This window comes from Xenopus laevis, chromosome 5S, assembly GCF_017654675.1.
Source record: "Xenopus laevis strain J_2021 chromosome 5S, Xenopus_laevis_v10.1, whole genome shotgun sequence".
Classification (NCBI taxonomy): Eukaryota; Metazoa; Chordata; class Amphibia; order Anura; family Pipidae; genus Xenopus; species Xenopus laevis.
This window is the reverse complement of record NC_054380.1, coordinates 134238281-134258234: the sequence shown is the minus strand read 5'-3', so window position 1 is coordinate 134258234 and position 19954 is coordinate 134238281. Positions and strand designations below refer to the sequence as shown.

The 19954-nt window shown below is 41.2% G+C and overlaps 1 protein-coding gene across 3 annotated transcripts in view; it reads right to left on the bottom strand.

Moving 5' to 3' along the window:
- adgrf1.S (adhesion G protein-coupled receptor F1 S homeolog) overlaps nucleotides 1-19954 on the bottom strand; it is a 93152-nt gene that overhangs the window by 48266 nt on the left and 24932 nt on the right. For 2 of the 3 annotated variants that reach the window (XM_018265995.2, XM_041565086.1), the window contains exon 1: nucleotides 1271-1755. The exons of the other annotated variant lie outside the window; for it this stretch is intronic. The gene's annotated coding sequence lies outside the window, so the exon portion shown is untranslated. Of the gene's footprint in view, nucleotides 1-1270; nucleotides 1756-19954 lie in introns of those variants that run through there. 3 annotated transcript variants of the gene reach the window in all.

Here is a 19954-nt window from a genome sequence, read left to right as displayed (position 1 = left end):
AGATAGAATGCAAATACAGTTTTATGATAGATGTAAAAAAGAGTTTAATTTCTGGTGTCAGTATCTCTTTAACGCAATAACAGAATTGGTGTTGGTGGCAGTTGGATGTCAGTTTTTCATTGACAGTTATATCCAATATATCTTATAGGGAGGCTTCCTTTCCTAACAGATGTATTAGAGCTCACTCAAATAACTGATTCCAGTACAAACAAAATCTAACAAAATAACTGCCTTTTGCACAAATCCTGCATGTAGAGAGACATGATGTCTGGTGAGTTTAATAGAGTGAGCTCTAATACATCTTCTAGGCAAAAGGAGCCCCCCTATAAGATATATTGGATCTAACTGTCAATGATTATCTGACACCCAACTGCTGCATGAAGAGAGAATGAAGAGAAACAGATGTTGAGAATAGTGAAGTTGAACTTGATTATTTCCGAAACAGTACAGCATTTATAATTGATTTTATTTAGAAAATGATCTTATTTCAGTATGCTGAAGATTATATTTAGTTTTCATTTTCGTTCCCCTTTAACATAATTAGAAATGTTTAGGATTTCCCTTACATGTTCTATCAGAATCGTAATGAAAGGTAGCTGCAGAACTTTGAGTTCCCATCTGATTAAACAGAAGGGATGATATAATGGGTATATCCTTAATTACATAAAGGATTTGCTTCCCCCCAACCACCAAGAATTAAGTTTCCCAACGGCTTCCAATGAACTTATCAAAAATGTAAGTTTACACGGTGCCATAACTAATATACTGTATACATAACATCACCCTTACATTGCTTAAATGTGTTTAGTAGAATTAAGGTAGAATTCATTTCCAAGATCTAAATTATAGAATGAATCTTATCTGGATAAACTCAGGTCCCAAGCATTCTGCATATTAGATCCCATACCTAAATGATCATTTATCCTATAATATAAAGCACTGTAATGGTCCACCATGCTTTACAGAGAATGATCACTTACTCAGTATGCTGCAAAGGAGCTTACAATCTATTTTTTTCTATCACAGTTGCACACAAGATGGTCCCAATCAGGAGCCATTGTAACTAGCAGTAAGTTTCTGGAATGTGAGAATAAACACACTGAGAGAAGAAGAGAAGAAGTGCTCAGTACCCAACCTAGATGGCTCCATGTATCAACGCACAGCAGGAAAATCAAATTTACAATAGATTTACGCCATTTTCTATTGGCTATCCCAGTTGTAATTCAGTACCATACTGCTGTAATACTAGGGGACAGGGGATGTGAATTACCTTGACACTCTGGAAAAGAAACGTTCCACCTGTTGGCTGGAGATGATAAAATCCAATGGCTGGTAAACTGCGGACAAAGTGTCAGCCCTTCCCCAGGTCTGTCTGATTGTCAGATATAAAGTGCATGGTGCCCAAGCAATGCCATTAGCAGAGCAAGAAGAGAGAGAGAAGTTGCAGTGCAGGTGTCAGGATATTGTCTGGCTTCTCTCTGAGCCTCCTCCGAGGATTTTAGAGCTGAGGACTTGGCTGAGCATAGTAGAAAATAAAACCCATTATTCATATTTCACTGAAATTGCTTCCTGGTGACATCACGAGCCATGGAATGTGTCTTTAGCCGCTTGCTCTGAGCTGCAGATATAACACTCGTCTAAAGCCGCACAACTTGTTTTAGTGCTTTCGTACAACAACAGATATAGGAATTCACCGAGACAGATACCTGGAAATTCAGGTCCTGCTGCACTTGGCATTGTGTCATTTTATCTGCTGCGGATGACAGCTTGGGAAGAAAGAAAGAAAGAAAGAAAGAAAGAAAGAAAGAAAGAAAGAAAGAAAGAAAGAAAGAAAGAAAGAAAGAAAGAAAGAAAGAAAGAAAGAAAGAAAGAAAGAAAGAAAGATATCATCCTTAAATTTAAATTGTGCCAAATGAATGAAAATGGCATTTTAAGCAACATTTTAAATGTTTCTTTTCAATAGCAATTACATTACCACATGACTTTCAAAGCAATGAAAATGTGTAATTGCTATATAGAAAGTTGCTTCCAATTCCATTTTCTTTCATTTGGAACCACTTAAAAATGGCCAAAGGATTTCCCTACACCAGACGCACGTTGCTAAATGATTCGGACTCAACTGGAAGAACTCTGCCGAATAACCATTTTCATTTCTTTTCTTTCCAGCAGAGAATTACAGTTAAAAAGAGAAATGAAAATGGTTAGGCAATAGAGTTCTTTCAGTTGAGTCAAATATATCAATATATTGATTGTAAGCTGTTGGGGTCAGGGACCACATTCCAATTGTGTATTGAAACATTAAAAGCACTTAAGTATTTATTCTCACTGTCTAATTTAGAACACCTATACCCCTTTATGAGTTTAAGCCTTGTAATGAACTGTGTCCAATTCTGGATCTATATAATAATCTCTGTCTATCTATTTATGTAATGTACAAGTTAGTCAGGAACCGAAAGCGTCTGGCTAGTGATGGGCGCATTTATTCGCCAGGTGTAAATTCGCAGAGAAACGCCCGCGAAAATTCGCCGGCGTCAAAATTTTTTTTTACGAAAAAACGGGTGCCGGCGTCAAAAAAAAATATCCATATATATCCATATATATAATTATCCAAGTACAAGTGCACCTGCATTCTGGTTTGGCGTACGATTGTGATGTCACTGGATCTGCGCACATCCATGGATATTAAAATAAAGGAAAATAGAAATGGGCCCCTGATCACACTGGGCTCTTAGGCTATAGTCTAGAGTAGTCTATGCATTAATCCACCCCTGGGCAGAGTCGATTCCACACAATCGCTATCTTTTCCTTAGCCATTAGCTTTGCATCAATCCTATTGCTGCAACAGGCTATGAACAGGGTTGGACTGGGGTGTGAGAGGCCCACGGGGGCTGCTACCCAGCCCACTCACCCACCGCAATCCACAACAGTCAGGGCTCATCATCTTCTCCTAGTTAAATCAGTCAAAGGCCTCTACATACAACTAGTGATGGGCGAATTTATTCGCCAGGCGCGAATTCGCGCGTTTCGCCGCGAGCGAATAAATTCGCGAAACGCCCGCGAAAATTCGCGGCAAAAATTCGCCGGCGTCAAAAAATTTTTTTTCGAAAAAACGGACGCCGGTGCCAAAAACGGGCGCCGGCGTCAGAAAAACGGGCGCCGGCGTCAAAAACGGGCGCCGGCGTCAAAAACGAGACGCCGGCGCCGTTTCGCGAATTTTTTGCCGTTTCGCGAATTTCGCCCGAAATTCGCGAATTTTTCGGCGAAGCGAAACGGCGCAAATTCGCCCATCACTACATACAACAGCACTGAAGGAGGCCCATTTATCAAAGTCAGAATTTTTCTCAATATTTTCTGAAAACAGCTCCGACCAAATCCATACAGGTTTTTTCTCCTTATTTATCAATACACTTTCCCAAAAATTTTGTTTGTGGGAACAAAACAGAAAAAAATCGTGAAAAAAAGTACAAATTTTTCAGATTTTCCACCCGAAAACTCACAAAATCTTTGGATTATTGCACAAAATCCAGCGCAGATCAAAATATCATTAGGACTTCTGCCATTGACTTATATACAACCTCAGGTACAAGAGAGGGTTGTGGGTGCACTCCTAAGGCCATATAAAAATATATATAAATACAATAATCCCCTGTCTAAAAAAAAGAAAAACAGGGTTTTTTGTTACAAAGTTTACCTTGACGTGGTATGGCGGTTTACCAATTTTATGATCATAACTTTGTAACAAAAAACCCTGTTTTTCATTTTTTAGACAGGGGATTATTGTATTTATGTATATTTTTATATGGCCTTAGGTGTGCACCCACAACCCCCCTCTTGTACCTGAAATGTAGCCGGAAGCTGTGACTAAGCTTCATGTGGTTAGTGCACCCTCATACCCACCCCTTTAAATTAACGGTGGCCCTATGTCCTTGTTGTTTTTTTATTAATCCTTGGTTTGGGCAATTTCTCTCCCTCAAAAGCCACAAATGCTAGCGGCTGGGGAGGCTTTGGCCTTTTTATTACCAACGCCTGTGAGACACTCATTATATTTGCTGCACTTATCACTAGGTAACACTTGCACAGACCCACACACATTACACCTATTACACTCCACATTTAGCTTTTCCTTTTTCATCTCCCTCTAAATCTATACTCACACCTGAACTTATACTCACACACATACACACACAAGTGTGCACTTATATATACAACTTTACTTTTCCTTCATTATAGTCTCTTCACAATCACATTTTTTTTTTTTTTTTTAAATGGGCGTTGGTCTGGGCAGTCTCCCCTTTAAAAGCCGCATATGCAGGTGGCGGGGGAGGATCTAGTCCAGATTGAAACCAAGGTTTTAAATTTTGATCACAGGTAAACAAGTTAGGGACCGCCGTATGGGGTTTACCTTGACGTGGTATGGCGGCTTACCAATTTTATGATCATAACTTTGTAACAAAAAACCCTGTTTTTCTTTTTTTTAGACAGGGGATTATTGTATTTATATATATTTTTATATGGCCTTAGGAGTGCACCCACAACCCCCCTCTTATATACAACCTCGGCAGGTCTGAGATGGTGGATTTTCAGATTCAGACTTTTTCCATCCTCGGGGTACAATAAATCTTGAATTTTGGCATTTGGGGTTTAGTAAATAACCCCCTAAATGTCCATGATCCTGCAATAAAGCATAATAGACTATGGGTTACTGGTGTAAGAGCTATTGGTTTATTTTATGGATGAGCACATGTGTTTTAGCTAAACACTTACTATATCTGTTTACTCTATACTTATTTTTTACCTTGATTCTCTTATTCAGGGCATAACCTGCTGTTTCATACTAGTGATGTGCCGGCCTGAAACCCGCGGGACCCGCTGCTTTACTTGCAGGTCGGGCAGGTTGACTCTTGCACAAAATCTTCGGGTCGTGGGCGGGTCCGATATTGATATTTGTAATAGTATTCAGACAAGTTCCGCATTTTTATTGTCCATGATTTTTATATGAGGCTGTTATTAAATAACTCGGCATTGGTGGTTTTAGAGAAAATAATAATGTTTTTTGTGGTTTCTAAAATAACTAAAAAAATCTACTAAATCAGAAGGGTGATAAATGGGCCTCCTGTATAGCAATGTCTAGTATTCTTATTATAATGAAAGCAATGCTACATTACATGTACATTACATACATATAGACAACTGCCTTTAGAGGGTAAAAACTAGGGAGATTATCCTGGCACTCCAGAGTGCGGAAACTGCCAGAACAGCAATTATAAATAGTAACCACTTAGCATTGACTGGGCAGTTGGAGAAGCACATTTAATAGCCTCTGGCAAGGGAGTGTGACTGTGGGATAGCAGGTATAGTAGGGAGAGATGGTGTCTATAGCAACAGTGGGATAATATTCTCTGGGAAGGGAGTGTGACTGTGGGATAGCAGGTATAGTAGGGAGAGATGGTGTCTATAGTAACAGTGGATAATAGTCTCTGGGAAGGGAGTGTGACTGTGGGATAGCAGGTATAGTAGGGAGAGATGGTGCCTATAGTAACAGTGGATAATAGTCTCTGGGAAGGGAGTGTGACTGTGGGATAGCAGGTATAGTAGGGAGAGATGGTGCCTATAGTAACAGTGGATAATAGTCTCTGGGAAGGGAGTGTGACTGTGGGATAGCAGGTATAGTAGGGAGAGATGGTGTCTATAGTAAAAGTGGATAATATTCTCTGGGAAGGGACTGTGACTGTGGGATAGCAGGTAATAGTGGGAGAGATGGTGCCTATAGTAACAGTGGATAATAGTCTCTGGGAAGGGAGGTGACTGTGGATAGCAGGTATAGGTAGGGAGAGAGGTGGCTATAGTAAAGTGGATAATAGTCTCTGGGAAGAGTTGGACTGTGGGGATAGCAGGTATAGTAGGGAGATGGGCTATGTACAGTGATAATAGTCTTGGAAGGGAGTGTGACTGTGGATAGCAGGTATAGTAGGGAGAGATGGTGCTATAGTAACAGTGGATATAGTCTCTGGGAAGGGAGTGTGACTGTGGGATAGCAGTAAGTAGGGAGAGATGGTGCTATGTAATGTAATATCTTGGAAGGGATGTGCTGGATAGAGTATAAGGAGAATGTGCTATATAGGTAATGTCCTGGAAGGAGTTGCTGTGATAGCAGTTGTAGGAGAGATGTGCTTAGTAACATGGAAATAGTTCGGGAGGGGTGGGGAAGAGGTATATGGAGAGATGTCTATAGTAAGTGTATCTCTGGAAGGAGTGTGACTGTGGATACAGGTATGTGGAGATGGTGCTATAGTAAGTGATAATAGTCTTGAGGGATGTACTGTGGATAGCGTATAGTAGGAGGTATAGTAGTGATAATATTCTGGAGGGTGTGATGTGGATAGCAGTTAGGGAGAGATGGTGCTATAGTACATGTATATCTCTGAGGGATGACTTGGATAGAGTTGGAGTGTGTATAAGTGAATGTTCTGAGGATGCTGTGTAGAGTAAGTGGGGAGATGGTGCTATATAAGTGGATAATAGTCTGAGGGGGTGCTGTGGGTAGCAGTATAGAGAGAGAGATGTAATGAATGTCTTGAAGGATGGATGGTAGTTAGTAGGAGGATGTCTATAGACATGATAAGTCTCTGGAGGGAGTGTGACTGTGGGATGCAGGTATATAGGAGAGATGTGCTATAGTAAGTGGATATAGTCTTGGAAGGGTGTGCTGTGGATAGAGTTAGTAGGGAGAATGGTCTATAGTACAGTGATAATAGTCTTGGAGGGAGTGTGCGTGGATAGCAGGTATGTAGGAGAGATGTGCTATGTAACAGTGGATAAAGTCTCTGGAGGAGTGTGCTGTGGGATAGCAGTATAGTAGGGAGAGATGTGCTTAGTAAGTGATAATAGTCTTGGAGGGATGTGACTGTGGATAGCAGGTATAGTAGGAGAATGGGCCTATAGTAAGTGATATAGTCTTGGAGGAGTGGATGTGGATGCGTATGAGGGGAGTGTTATGTAAGGGATAATAGTCTGGAGGAGTTGACTGTGGATAGCAGTATATAGGAGATGGTTATAGTATAATAGTCTCTGAAGGGATTGCTGGATAGCAGGAGTAGGGAAGATGGTGCTAAGTAACAGTGTATAGTCTGGGAAGGAGTGACTGTGGATAGCGGTATGGGAGATGTGCTATAGTAAGTGATATAGCTGAGGGGTTGTGGGCAGTATGGATGGCTATAGTAATGGTATGTGAGGTGTGCTGGGATAGGGTTAGTAGGAGGATGGCTTAGTAAGTGAAGTCTTGAGGGAGTGTGATGGGAAGCAGATAGTGGGGGATGTGCTATAGTAAGGATAATGTCTGAAGAGTGGGGGATGCAGGTATAGTAGGGAGATGTCTATAGAACAGTGTAATAGTCTTGGAAGGAGCTGGGTAGCGGTATGGGAAGATGGTGCTATAGTAACAGTGATAATAGTCTCTGGAGGAGTGTCTGTGTACAGTAGTAGGGAGATGGTGCTATATAACAGTGATATAGCTCTGAGGGAGTGTGCGTGGAGCGGTATAGTAGGGAGGATGGCCTATAGTAGTGATAAAGTCTTGGAGGGAGTGTGCTGTGGTAAGTTCTGGAGGGATGTACAGTGGATAATAGTCTCTGGGAAGGAGTGTGCTGTGGATAGCAGGTATAGTAGGGAGAGATGGGCCTATAGTAAGTGGATAATAGCTCTGGAGGGAGTGTGACTGTGGGATAGCAGGTATAGTAGGAGAGATGGTGCTATAGTAACAGTGGATAAAGTCTTGGGAAGGGAGTGTGACTGTGGATAGCAGGTATAGTAGGGAGAATGGTGCCTATAGTAAGTGGATTAGTCTTGGAAGGGAGTGTACTGTGGGATAGCAGGTATAGTGGGGAGATGGTGTCTATAGTAACAGTGGATAATAGCTCTGGAAGGGAGTGTGACTGTGGGATAGCAGGTATAGTAGGGAGAGATGGTGTCTATAGTAAAGTGGATAATAGTCTCTGGGAAGGGAGTGTGACTGTGGGATAGCAGGTATAGTAGGGAGAGATGGTGCTATAGTAACAGTGGATAATAGTCTCTGGGAAGGGAGTGTGACTGTGGATAACAGGTATAGTAGGGAGAGATGGTGCCTATAGTAACAGTGGATATAGTCTCTGGAAGGGAGTGTGACTGTGGGATAGCAGGTATAGTAGGGAGAGATGGTGCCTATAGTAAAGTGGATAATAGTCTTGGGAAGGAGTGTGACTGTGGGATAGCAGGTATAGTAGGGAGAGATGGTGTCTATAGTAACAGTGGATAATAGTCTCTGGGAAGGGAGTGTGACTGTGGGATAGCAGGTATAGTAGGAGAGATGGTGCCTATAGTAACAGTGGATAATAGTCTCTGGAAGGGAGTGTGACTGTGGGATAGCAGGTATAGTAGGGAGAGATGGTGCCTATAGTAACAGTGGGATAATAGTCTCTGGGACGGGAGTATGGCTGTGGGATAGCAGGTATAGTAGGGAGAGATGGTGCCTATAGTAACAGTGGGATAATAGTCTCTGAGACGGGAGTATGGCTGTGGGATAGCAGGTATAGTAGCTTCAACTCAATAATGACCTTGACAGTTTGAGGCTTATTTCAGATGGCGCAAAGTGCATAGAGACCACACTGGATGCTCTTTTTTTTCCCTTTTGTAGGCTAGTTATTAAACCTATGACTAGATGGGTAAAGTTTTTGGAAAAAGTGTCCTAACCCTCAAATGCCTGCAATTACAATTACTGCATTGACCAGTATTGCTTGTGTGGGTAGTGTTGGACATGAGTCTGGGCAACACCCAATGTGCTCCGTAGCCTAGCAGGTGACCTGGAGCAAAGTTGTCATATTTAGTACATCGATCCAACCTACAACTTCTACTGTGCCTAACCTATGTATGCAGAGTAAAATGACCAGTGTTTTGGGTAACAGAGGAAGATTTGATTAGCTCCCTTAAGGGAATGATCACCAACATCTATTCAATCTTAGTCATATGATAATGCCAACAGATGCTGAGTGTGTTGTGTTGGCTCCTGAAGGCAAATGTTTCAGTTTGTAGTTGGCGGTGATGAGTCAGTCTCAGAGCATTCCTTGTGAGATAGTGTGGCCCGTAGCCAAATAAACACTGCAAGTAACATTGATCTGACATTATCTTCCCAGGGCCTGGTGAGTGTCTCTGGTAAGAATGAATCTGGCAAAGCAAAGTTATAATGTTTATGCAATTTGATCAGGCAGAATGATAAGAGAGAAAACATGTGAGAAACCTGGGTACCAGTGGTCAAACAGTCTGCTGCCCCAGAAACAGGCCTGTGTAGAGTAATGTGTGCAAAGTAGTCTTTCTAAGATAGGACCTACAACCATCACATCATCCTCATTAGACCTTTTGAATGAGAAAATACTAAGTTAAATAACCCAACAGAACCAACCAAACTTGCAGGGGTAAGATAAAGGTGGAGACAATAAATAAGTTTTTAGTAAAACTCATGTACCCAAGATCAAAGTGGAGAGTCAATGAGATACCACATGGCCTGAATGTACCCAATTTCTGTTTAAATGCAGATGTGTCTAAACAAACAAGCAGTTATATTTGTAAATAGATAGGACCACCATATGGGATTAATCCTGACTGAGAATGGTGGCTTATGATCTAGAAACCTTGTATTGCTAACTAACTCTCTTTACAACCGGCTTTACCCGGCTGTCCTGGCCTCGCACTGCACCCATAACATCCCAGAAATGTCTATGATAGTTAAAGACTCTGTTCCTTGGTCTTCCTCTTCAATGGCTTTCACCTCTCCATTCCATAATGAAGACACGAGGCTTGTACATCTTAGAAGCTGCTCCACTAAACTGAGACTTTCTCATTGTCTCTGGATAAAATGCAAATTATTGACTCTGACAAAGCAGTTCACGGTTCTGCTCCACCCCACATCTTTAAACATTTCTTCAAGTACTCACCAAATCACTTGCTATGCTCCTCATACCCCATTCACTACCTCTCCGTTTACTAACATTCAAGACATTGCTAGGTTTGCCCATTCTCTAGTGTTCCCTCCACTTTTCCATTCGACTTTATGCCAATCTCTTTGCCATTTGTAGCCAGCCAGGATTCATGTTATCCCCAGGGAGCTGACCCCCAATTTTGAGGGCAAACAAACACAATACACATAGTTGGCCCCAAGACCCTATGCAAGAGCTGTGTACTGTCTGGATCCTACATTCAGACTAAACTGGGCATGCTCACCAAATGGCACCCCATTGGCCCAGCAGTATGATCTATGATTGGCAGCATTACAACTCAAGGCCAAATTGGTCCCTAGAATAACCTGCCTGGCCTATCATGTGATTGGCCCTTATGAAAGCTGCCTTTGTGGTTGGCAGAAGGAATTAAACCCTATTCTGCTTTTATTACAGGGGCTGTTCCCTTTCTGGCTTACAAAGTTGGCTAACTAGAATTCAAAACTGTTAGTCTTTTTACATATATGGAAGACCACTGAGACTACCCAGCTGTAAGCCAACACAGCTGTATCCACATGCTCCAGTAACCAGCAGTAGCAGTGCCCAACCCTGGCATCATCCACAAGCAGAACTACTGAATGCCGGCTGGCTACCATCTGGACTCTGAGGAAAAACAGTTGAAATGCTACAATAAAGAGCTGCATTCCCTAAAGGAGTTGTGTCGTGTAAGTCCTGCCCTATGACCATGTCTTTTCCCACCAGGTTGCCATGACACTGTTAAACAATCTTTAAAAGACATTTCTTTAGAGAAGCGTAACCTCATTATGCCTAATTCAGCATTAGTGTACGCATAACAAGGGGCCTCCTCAAGGGACCTTTCCCACTGAAACCCATTTTTACATACCTTAATGAAACACCAGTAGCCAGAAATGGAGTAGAATGGCCACAACATTTGTTCACATTTAATCAATAAAATAGGACCTTGCCAGCATCACCCCAAGGTTATATTCAAAACCAGAATTCCATAAGAGATCACTACTATGCTCTGCCGTTCCTCACTTGAGATCATCACCATGGCAGTATATCCAACACTGAGTATAAGGCCGCCTCTACCTACAGAGAGGATGGCCCCAAACTCTGCCACCAGCAGGAGCTGCATCTCCCACCATGAGAGAAGTTCAGCAGAACCTGCTAGTAGCCTTGACTACTTGAAATCCATTATCATATATCCACTGTTTTGATCCAGAGGAAGGCAAAAAAACCCAGCCTGAAGCCAGTGCCAATTATGCCTCAAGAGGGAAAAAATTCCTTGACTCCAATGGCGATGGGAAACATTCCCTGGATCAAGCATTTGCCAATCATTTCACTTGAATAAAACCATGAAAACCCTTACGTTTATACTGAATAACAGTACCCAAACCACAATATAACAGTGCATGCAGGAAAACTTCCACATTTGGTTATAAATAGATAATATGAGAACATAAAGAAGAGAAACTGACATTTCATTAAATATGTAAAAAATGGGGAGGGTGGGATGTTTCTACCTGCTCAGTCTACCTGTAATCTGGCTGCTGGTCATACATACTTTGCTGACTCCTGATATTGTCATTGCTCCCCCTCCTTTCAGACATATAAGCTCTACTAAGCAGGGCCCAATAATGTAATAATATTAGATATTAATATATATACGATTGCAGATGGTCTCTCGTATTTGACAATTGAATCTGTTGATGCATCTTTGTTAAGGTGGCCATACATGGAGAGATCCGCTCGTTTGGCGATGTCGCCAAACTAGCGGATCTCCCTCCGATATGCCCACTTTGAGGTGGGCAATATCGGGCTGATCCGATCATGGTCCCTAGGGCCCTACGATCGGATCCTAGCGAACGCAAACGGGCGGTCGGATCGCGGGACCGCATCAACGAACAGATGTGGCCGCGATCTCGATCTGGGAAGCCCGTCGGGGGCCCCCATACACGGGCCAATAAGCTGCTGACTCGGTCTGTATGGCCACCTTTAGGTACATGGGCTAATGGGGAGTGACATCAATGCAGTTCCTATCATTTTGCTGCAAGAACAGACCAATTGGAAAGTGGCCATACACAAACATGGCCGCTTGTATACTATCTGTCTATCTGTCTGAGCCCTCATTCTGATTTATCTGGTCCCACAAAAAAGTGGAAGTGAGTTTAAAGTTTAATTGTCCATCTAAATGGGATTATTCTGTCGGTATTAGAATAATAATTAAGGAAAGCAAGCATCTTTCTACAATATATATATATATATATATATATAATAAACAAGTAAGCAAGCAATATTATAACAATTAAAAATCATTGTCCATTTACTTAATCCCCATTTTGCATTGGGGATTAATGATGCAGAGGCGTGTTAAAGCACAGGGCTGTTGCTGATCTTTAATACCTTAGTAGAATGGATTTTGGGGATTGCCGCAAATCCCTCTGGATTCTCCAGTTCAATACATCCTAAATGTGCCCCTGCCTTGGGTTCAGTAGCAATAATACAGTTTATATAAAGAAGCTGCTGTGTAGGCAGTTAGTCAAGCTGTATATGAGCTGTAGGACGAATGTTTACACAGCAGATAACAGGAATGACATTTTATATTGTAGAGTGAATTATTTGCAGTGTTATTTAGAAATAAATGCATCATGAAAATCATGACAATATCCCTTTAATGTATAAGAGATATTTTCTCTTTATGGCATTACTTGTCCTTTAATTGCTGAACGTGTCCACTTAACGTATATTGGGTGACTTTATTTTACATTCTCCTTGTTATAAACCCATTAGTTTTTAATGTTGGATGACAAGAAGTGACTGGGCAGCTGAAGGTGGCCATACTCCAACATTGGCCATGCAAGGTATTTTTACAATTATTATTATTATTATTATATTGTACAATATGAATGGCTAATAGTTTAAGTACATTTTATCATCAGCTCAGCAGAAATAAGAGTAGATAAAAGGCTATTGCTATAAGTGCCAGAGAAGGATTAAGCAGTTACCAGTCTCAGACAGATATAACATCCGGCACATTTAATGCACATTGCGTTGGATCTTAACCTTTCAGCTCTATTTTGAGCCCCTAACAGAGCAGGGAATATTTTACTCTTCCATTTGATGCTGGAGAAAGACAATAACCATTTCTTAATGCTGACACCTAATTCCTTGCAAATCCCACCACTCACAAGAGGCTTAACATTCTTTGTAGGAAATAATATTTTGACACAAGAGCTAAACAAAGAGCGATCTTTATCTTAACTGAAAACACTTGTTATATACGCAGAAAAGCATGTGGAGCTGATGCCCAGAGAAAAAGCCATTATAGAATAAACATGTATATACAGTATATGTATATATATATCTTAATTACATTATAGCCAATACCATAAGAGAATAAAACATCAATGCATTTGAATGAGATAAACAAATGGTGTGATGTATCTCATGAGAGCCTCATAGTAGCCTATCAGGAATCTGGAATCTAAAGATTTTCTAAAGATCTGGACCTGAAGGTCTAATTGCCTTGTAGCACAATTAGAAATTATAGTGTCCCTTCTATGAAGTTTTGCCAGTGTCTGCCTGTGGAGGAACACATATTCCATCAGGTCTATTTACACCACAAGAGTAGTAAATTCTAGGTCACTATCGGATACAAGACCTGGTGCAAATGCTGTGAGGTTCATTTCATAATCCCTTTCGATATTTGCAACATGTCAGGGATTTTCTCACCAACATTGCTTTAAATGGTTCATTGTGAGACACCAGCAAGTTGAGCAGTTCTTCCAGGACCACCTGCTGGGAGATGTGATGGTCCCAACTGAAGACAACAAAAGTCAGAGGGCTTAACCGGGAATGGGCAAGGTTTGGCTAGACTTGGATGATGGTTAAGGGTCAGGGCACACTCTCAGATTTGGGAAGATTAAATCTCCTTCTTTGGGGCGACAAATATCCCCGAACTGCTTCCCGCCAGCTAGGACGAGGGCGCTCTCAGCTTCTGACGAGTGGGGCCTGGGACCCAACAGGACTGCTGCCTCAGGGCCCCCCACACCCCTATGCCAGTGGTTTGTAACAAAGAACAGACTATATATATTGAAGAAATAACAGCATAGAAGGGACTTCCTTTGTACACAGAATGTTCATGGTATAATATCACCCTCACAGACTGTTGAGTTAATCATGAATATTTGTGATTAGTCTGCCCTCAGCGTAGTTAGTTGTCAAAGTGTGTTTCAAGGGATTCCACAAAGATGTGTCTAAATTCTACCCATTTAAATCCTTCAATATGAAGGGGCAAATTCACTAAGCTTCGTAGTCCACTTCGCCGCACTTCGCTGCACTTCACCAGGCATATTTTCACCAGCGCTAAGCAAATTCACTAAAGTCCGAAGTTACGCTCGGGGGTATCGTAAGGTTGCAAAATTGCGCTAGAGTTAATTCTCCAAGCAAAGTGAAGTTACGCTAGCGATGCTTAATTTGCATACGGCGCCAAATTGAAGTTACAATGGAGGAATATGTAGCATCACTACACAAGCCTGGGAAACCTTCAAAACAGCAAATAAAATTTTTATTTTGCCCTACACATGTGCCCACTGTATAGTTAAGGTGCCATGAGTTAGGAAATGTAGGGGGGAAGGAGGGGAGTCCCTAAAAATTTTTCGATCTTTTTCAGCCTATCACCCATAAAAAATGAAAAAGCGCCAGCGTTTTTTGGGACTATGAAATTTTTTTTACTTTTTTTTGAAGCAATCTCTATCTACTCTATTGCACTTCGCCTGGCCTGAGGTGGCGAAGTAAGTCTAGCGTAAAAGGTAGCGTTCAGTACACTGCACACGTTAGTGAATTTGTGTAGTTACGTCCGTTGTGCAAATTCGTCAAGCGTAAGGGTGCGAAGTAACACTAGCGAATTCACGCCAGCGTCCGTTAGTGAAATTAACCAAAATGCGCTACGCTGGCGAATTAACGCTAGCGTTAGGTGCTTCGTCGTTTTGTGAATTTGCCCCGAAGTGTCTCATTTGGTTGACTACCCAATATATATAGATAGACCTGGAAACAGAATTATGCTCAATAACCCTTAGCCAATAGGAACTCATGGTCCTCTCCCAGGCCATAGATAGACTTCCTGACAGTAGGGATGGACAACACCTCACATCTCCTACAATTACTACTTTGTTTCATCCATCCAGCCTCCCCATCTACTGACATTTTGACAACCTTGCCAGTCCAATGAGAGTTGATGGAGAATTATGCAGGAGCCTACAAGGGCTTTTATAGAGAGAGAAAAGAACAGCAAAACAGATAATAATTCAACAGGAACAGGAACTATCAGGGGCGTAACTACAGAGGAAGCAGACCCTGCAGCTGCAGGGGGGCCCAGGAGGTATAGGGGGCCTATGAGGCCCTAATTAATGAGAAATGTCAATATATATTGGTAAAACAGGACAACCTCTGGAAAAGTTGGGGGCCCTAAAATTAATTTGCTGTGGGGCCTAGTAGCATCTAGTTACTCCACTGGGAACTATGTACAGTATATTGGCTGAGGTGCTAAAAAGACCTGACAATGCTCTTCTACATTAGTCAAGTACATAGAATATACAGTAGTTACAGTACTCATGCAGGGATCATATCTCACGTAGCCAGAGGGTAAATCTGATTGTAAATTGACTCACTGGAAAATATATTCAGCTTTCAAGGAAATGACAAACATGTTTTATCAGGCACAGGAATCGCCTCAATCTGCATTGCATCACATTGCTTTTATTATACTGATGTTGTTTCCAGACCTATATCATTGCCTTTCTATTGACTTCAATGGATTTTGCTTCAATGTTTTGTAAGGAGACGTTTTCATATTATCAAAAAACAGCAGAATCCATCTAAATAGGAGCCATTCCAGTTCCAGTTATGGATGAATAGGCCCAACTGCAACATGAAGCGATATCATATAGTTCATTTAGAATGACCCTGGACAAAACCGCAGGAACACTTGTACCCCGGGTCTGACTGCACTCTGCATCTTGTGGCAAAAGTAAATCCACTCTAGGTGCAGAGCACAGTGCTAGTGAGATACTTAGCGCTGTCTTCCATTGGCCAGGTGGGAAGTACAAGGTCCCTCTGAAGGATGTGGGAGTTAATAACTGGGTAGGTGGCGGGAGGGGAGAACCAAAGTGTCTCCACCTGCCCATCATGAGTACAGCTCTGCCAAATTCAGGGAGTGCTATCTTCATGGGGTACACACTTCTCTCTGTGCTCTGTATTGCAGTGCAGTAACCTCCAGCAATTATTGTAAGTGAAGAGTAGGGCCCAAAGTGCAACTGTTCCTCCTGCATGTAATCAGTTACCCCTTATTCTTTAGCTTCAATGATTCCTGTGAAGTGGTAGCATTGTTTAAAACTATACATAGTGGTAGTGAAACCCATCAGAATATATGTGAAGAGAAAAGAGATCATGCTTCCTAAACAAGAAACTCAGGACCATTCACGGAGCAGTTGTTTAGACAATTGAGTTTTCTAAACCAGATTTAAAGTAGGTTATAGGTGGCATTTCAAGCTGCCAGGGCTGGAGAGATATTCATTGTATGCCTATATTTATATCAGGTAATCGATGAAACGAAAATAAGAGTAATTAAACAAAGTAATCAGGGTTATCCTAAAGAGATTCAGACAACCCCCATCCTAAGCATTGGCTGCTCATGTTCACTCTGATCTAACCCCTTTCTTGGTTCACAATAGACAATTGAAGTTGGTGTTTATTTAACAATATTTAAAATTCTTTCTTTGTATCCTAGAGATCAGACAGATCAGGTATTTAGGCTTTAGCACTGTTTAATTGAGCGTGAGATTTATAAGGCTTTTTCCTGGTGAGTAGACTGATGATATTTGGTCCATTATTTCCATTGCACTAAACGTTGAAGCAAGGGTGGATAGAGGCAAACTGTGGCCAAGAATGTCAATACATTGTGCATAGGGTCACATCAACTTTAAATCAAGCAAGTTTAGGAACCCATACTTTTACAGTTATTTTACAGTTCCTTCTGGAACTTCCTCCTGTAAACATTTGGGGCTTCACACAAGGGGCCACCAGGAGTCACTTTTGTCTCTGGCTGCACCGTAGCCATGAAGATCGTTTGGATATTTTATGGAAACCACAATAACTGCTGGTCTGTTGGTTGCTGGAGGTCAGAAACGACATAAAGGGTATATATATGGGTAACCCCCAGCACACTGTAATCATAGGATAATTATGTACCCGCTACTGTATGTACAGTCTTGTTTGTTCAAAAAGATTCCTGGAATTCCAAGTAAAACGTGAGCTGATCTTTATTTCCAGAAAACAAAGGCTTACAAATCATTTTCTAATGTCTGACCTTTAGAACTATATCATTTCACTCACTCTAAAGGGATCACTGAACCAATTGACAGTTTTATTGGCCAAAAGGAAATTTCAACATTTCTACTTTGCATATTATTTACCGTTCTTTTTCCTGAATATGAGATCTATGAATATTAGCTTTCTCTGCCAGACCAAAACATTAATAGAACATTAACAGGTGATTAGAGAAAGGAGGGCTCAGTGACTAAACATTGGAGCATGGAATCCAAAATCTCTGAATGTGATACAGTACTTTGGACTTGAGCACCAAAAATGTATCTGCACTAGTGATGGGCGAATTTATTCGCCAGGCGTGAATTCGCCGCGAATTTGCGCGATTCGCCGACAGCGAATAAATTCGCAAAACGCCCGCGAAAATTCACGGCAAAAAACGGGCGACGGCATCAAAAACTAGACGCCGGCGCCATTTTGAGAATTTTTCGCGCAAATTCGCCCATCACTAATCTGCACCTTTGAGGGAAGGGTTTCATGAACCTGATACAAGTGAAGGTTTAGTGCTATGGCATCACTCCAGTGTACAAAAATCAGCATCCAGATTAAACTATGTGATGCGATAGTCCATGCCAGTTAACATGCCATGTCAGCTCCATGTATCCATATTCAAGCAGAATTTGGGAAATTAGTTAACCTTTTAACAGATGCGCCAGTGATAGATATTGAGAATCCTACTGACAAAATGATCTGACAACCTTGGACTTCATGACCTTTTACTTCAACAGTTTATTGGGTTTTTCCTCCTGTCCTCCTGATATTTGCATCTCAAGCAAACTCTAATCTTTCTTACTAACTCCTCTTCTTTAGAAGATATATCTGCGCTCAAAAGCAACTAATGCTCAAAGTCAGGAGGTAACTGAAAAATTATTGGAATTGGCCCAGGCATTCGGTTATGTGTCAAACTGGTCACAAACACGACACTCATGACATTGAAGGATTCTTGTGACTGAATGAATCTTGGGAAGGACTGGAGAGACCTGAAGGGCAAAAGCCTTGGTTTACAGAGCTTCTTTGTATCAGCCAGGTTGTTCTCTCTGGAAAAAAGAGAGACATTATAGACAAATAGCAGGGGACCTTTTTACCCATAAAGTGGATCACCGTACCAGAGGCCTCCCCTTTAGACTAGAAGAAAATAACTTTCATTTGAAGCAACGTAGGGGGTTCTTCACAGTCAGGACAGTGAGGTTGTGGAATGCACTGCCGGGTGATGTTGTGATGCTGATTCAGTTAATGACTATAAGAATGGCTTGGATGATTTCTTGGACAGACATAATATCCAAGGCTATTGTGATAGTTAGATCTGCAGATAATATAGATATGGGAATATATAGTTCATGTGAGTGTATGGAGGGGTTGGTGTGAGTGTGTGCAAATGTATGGGCGTTGGGTTTTATTTGGAGCATTGAACTTGATGGACTTTGGTCCATGCAACCCAACTTAACTATGTAACTGTGGAACACATAAGGTTTGTGATACAGTGTCAGGGACCCTTGAATTTCTTTAACACATAAAACAATTGCAATATACTAATAAGGAGATGGTGAGTGAGAATCCTTGGAATGACTTGAGAGACACTAAGGGCAACATTTATATTTTACAGTTCACCAACTCATAAAGTTTTTATACAGTCTCACACCTATAGACTGTGTGTAGGAAAGAGTATTATCCCGTTGGTGGCCCAACCTGACACATGGCTTGATGTAAATGGATTGAACCATTGGGAATACTGGAACAAGAAGAGATGGTTCCTCCAGGCAAATGCATTGACTGTGATATCTGTCACTATCGAATAAATACACTCGGCCATAAATCTTGCATTTATTATGGCAACTTTTACAAGGTCGTGGTTACATTTACATCGAAACATAAATAATCTAATGGTTCAACCCAATGAAGAGACAAATAACACTTCGTATATTTACACAAATGTCGCACATCACTCAACTAAACTAAACAGTTCTAACCTGCTGCATGTCCAGCATCCAAGGGGAACCATAAATAGACGCTTCTCATAGGAACGGCCTGCAAGAGGGTTACCGAATGGATACTGGTGTTTGGGATAAGTGAGTTATTTAAATGTTATGGAACAAAATAGGCATGAGGGAAAATTACGGCATTATGTAATGTACTTGACATGATTCTATTTTGACAAATAATAATTATACCGTAATGTTTTAATATTATTAGAAATGTGTCTAGTAACCCATAACAACCAACCAGCATGCAGAAAGCATGATTGGTTGTCAGTCTTAACTAGATCTGGTGGCAATTTTGCAAATTTTATAACATTTTCCCTCAAAGCCACTTAAACTGGTTCTCCACCAAACTGTCTCAGCTTTAGTAACATTTCTTCTGACTTTACTACCACCTTTGTTTTGCCTTGATACTGTTTCTCACTCTCCATTATACTAAAGCTCATTGGGGGGAATTCACAAAAGTGTCGGTAAAATAAGTAACCCAGAAGTGGCGGTCGACAAATTTGTAAAATGTCGTACGAACTGCAAATTCACAAAGGCAGATGTTACCATCTCTGAATGTCTCGTAAGTCCGACAATTTTCTAAAATGTCGTATATCTTTTCAT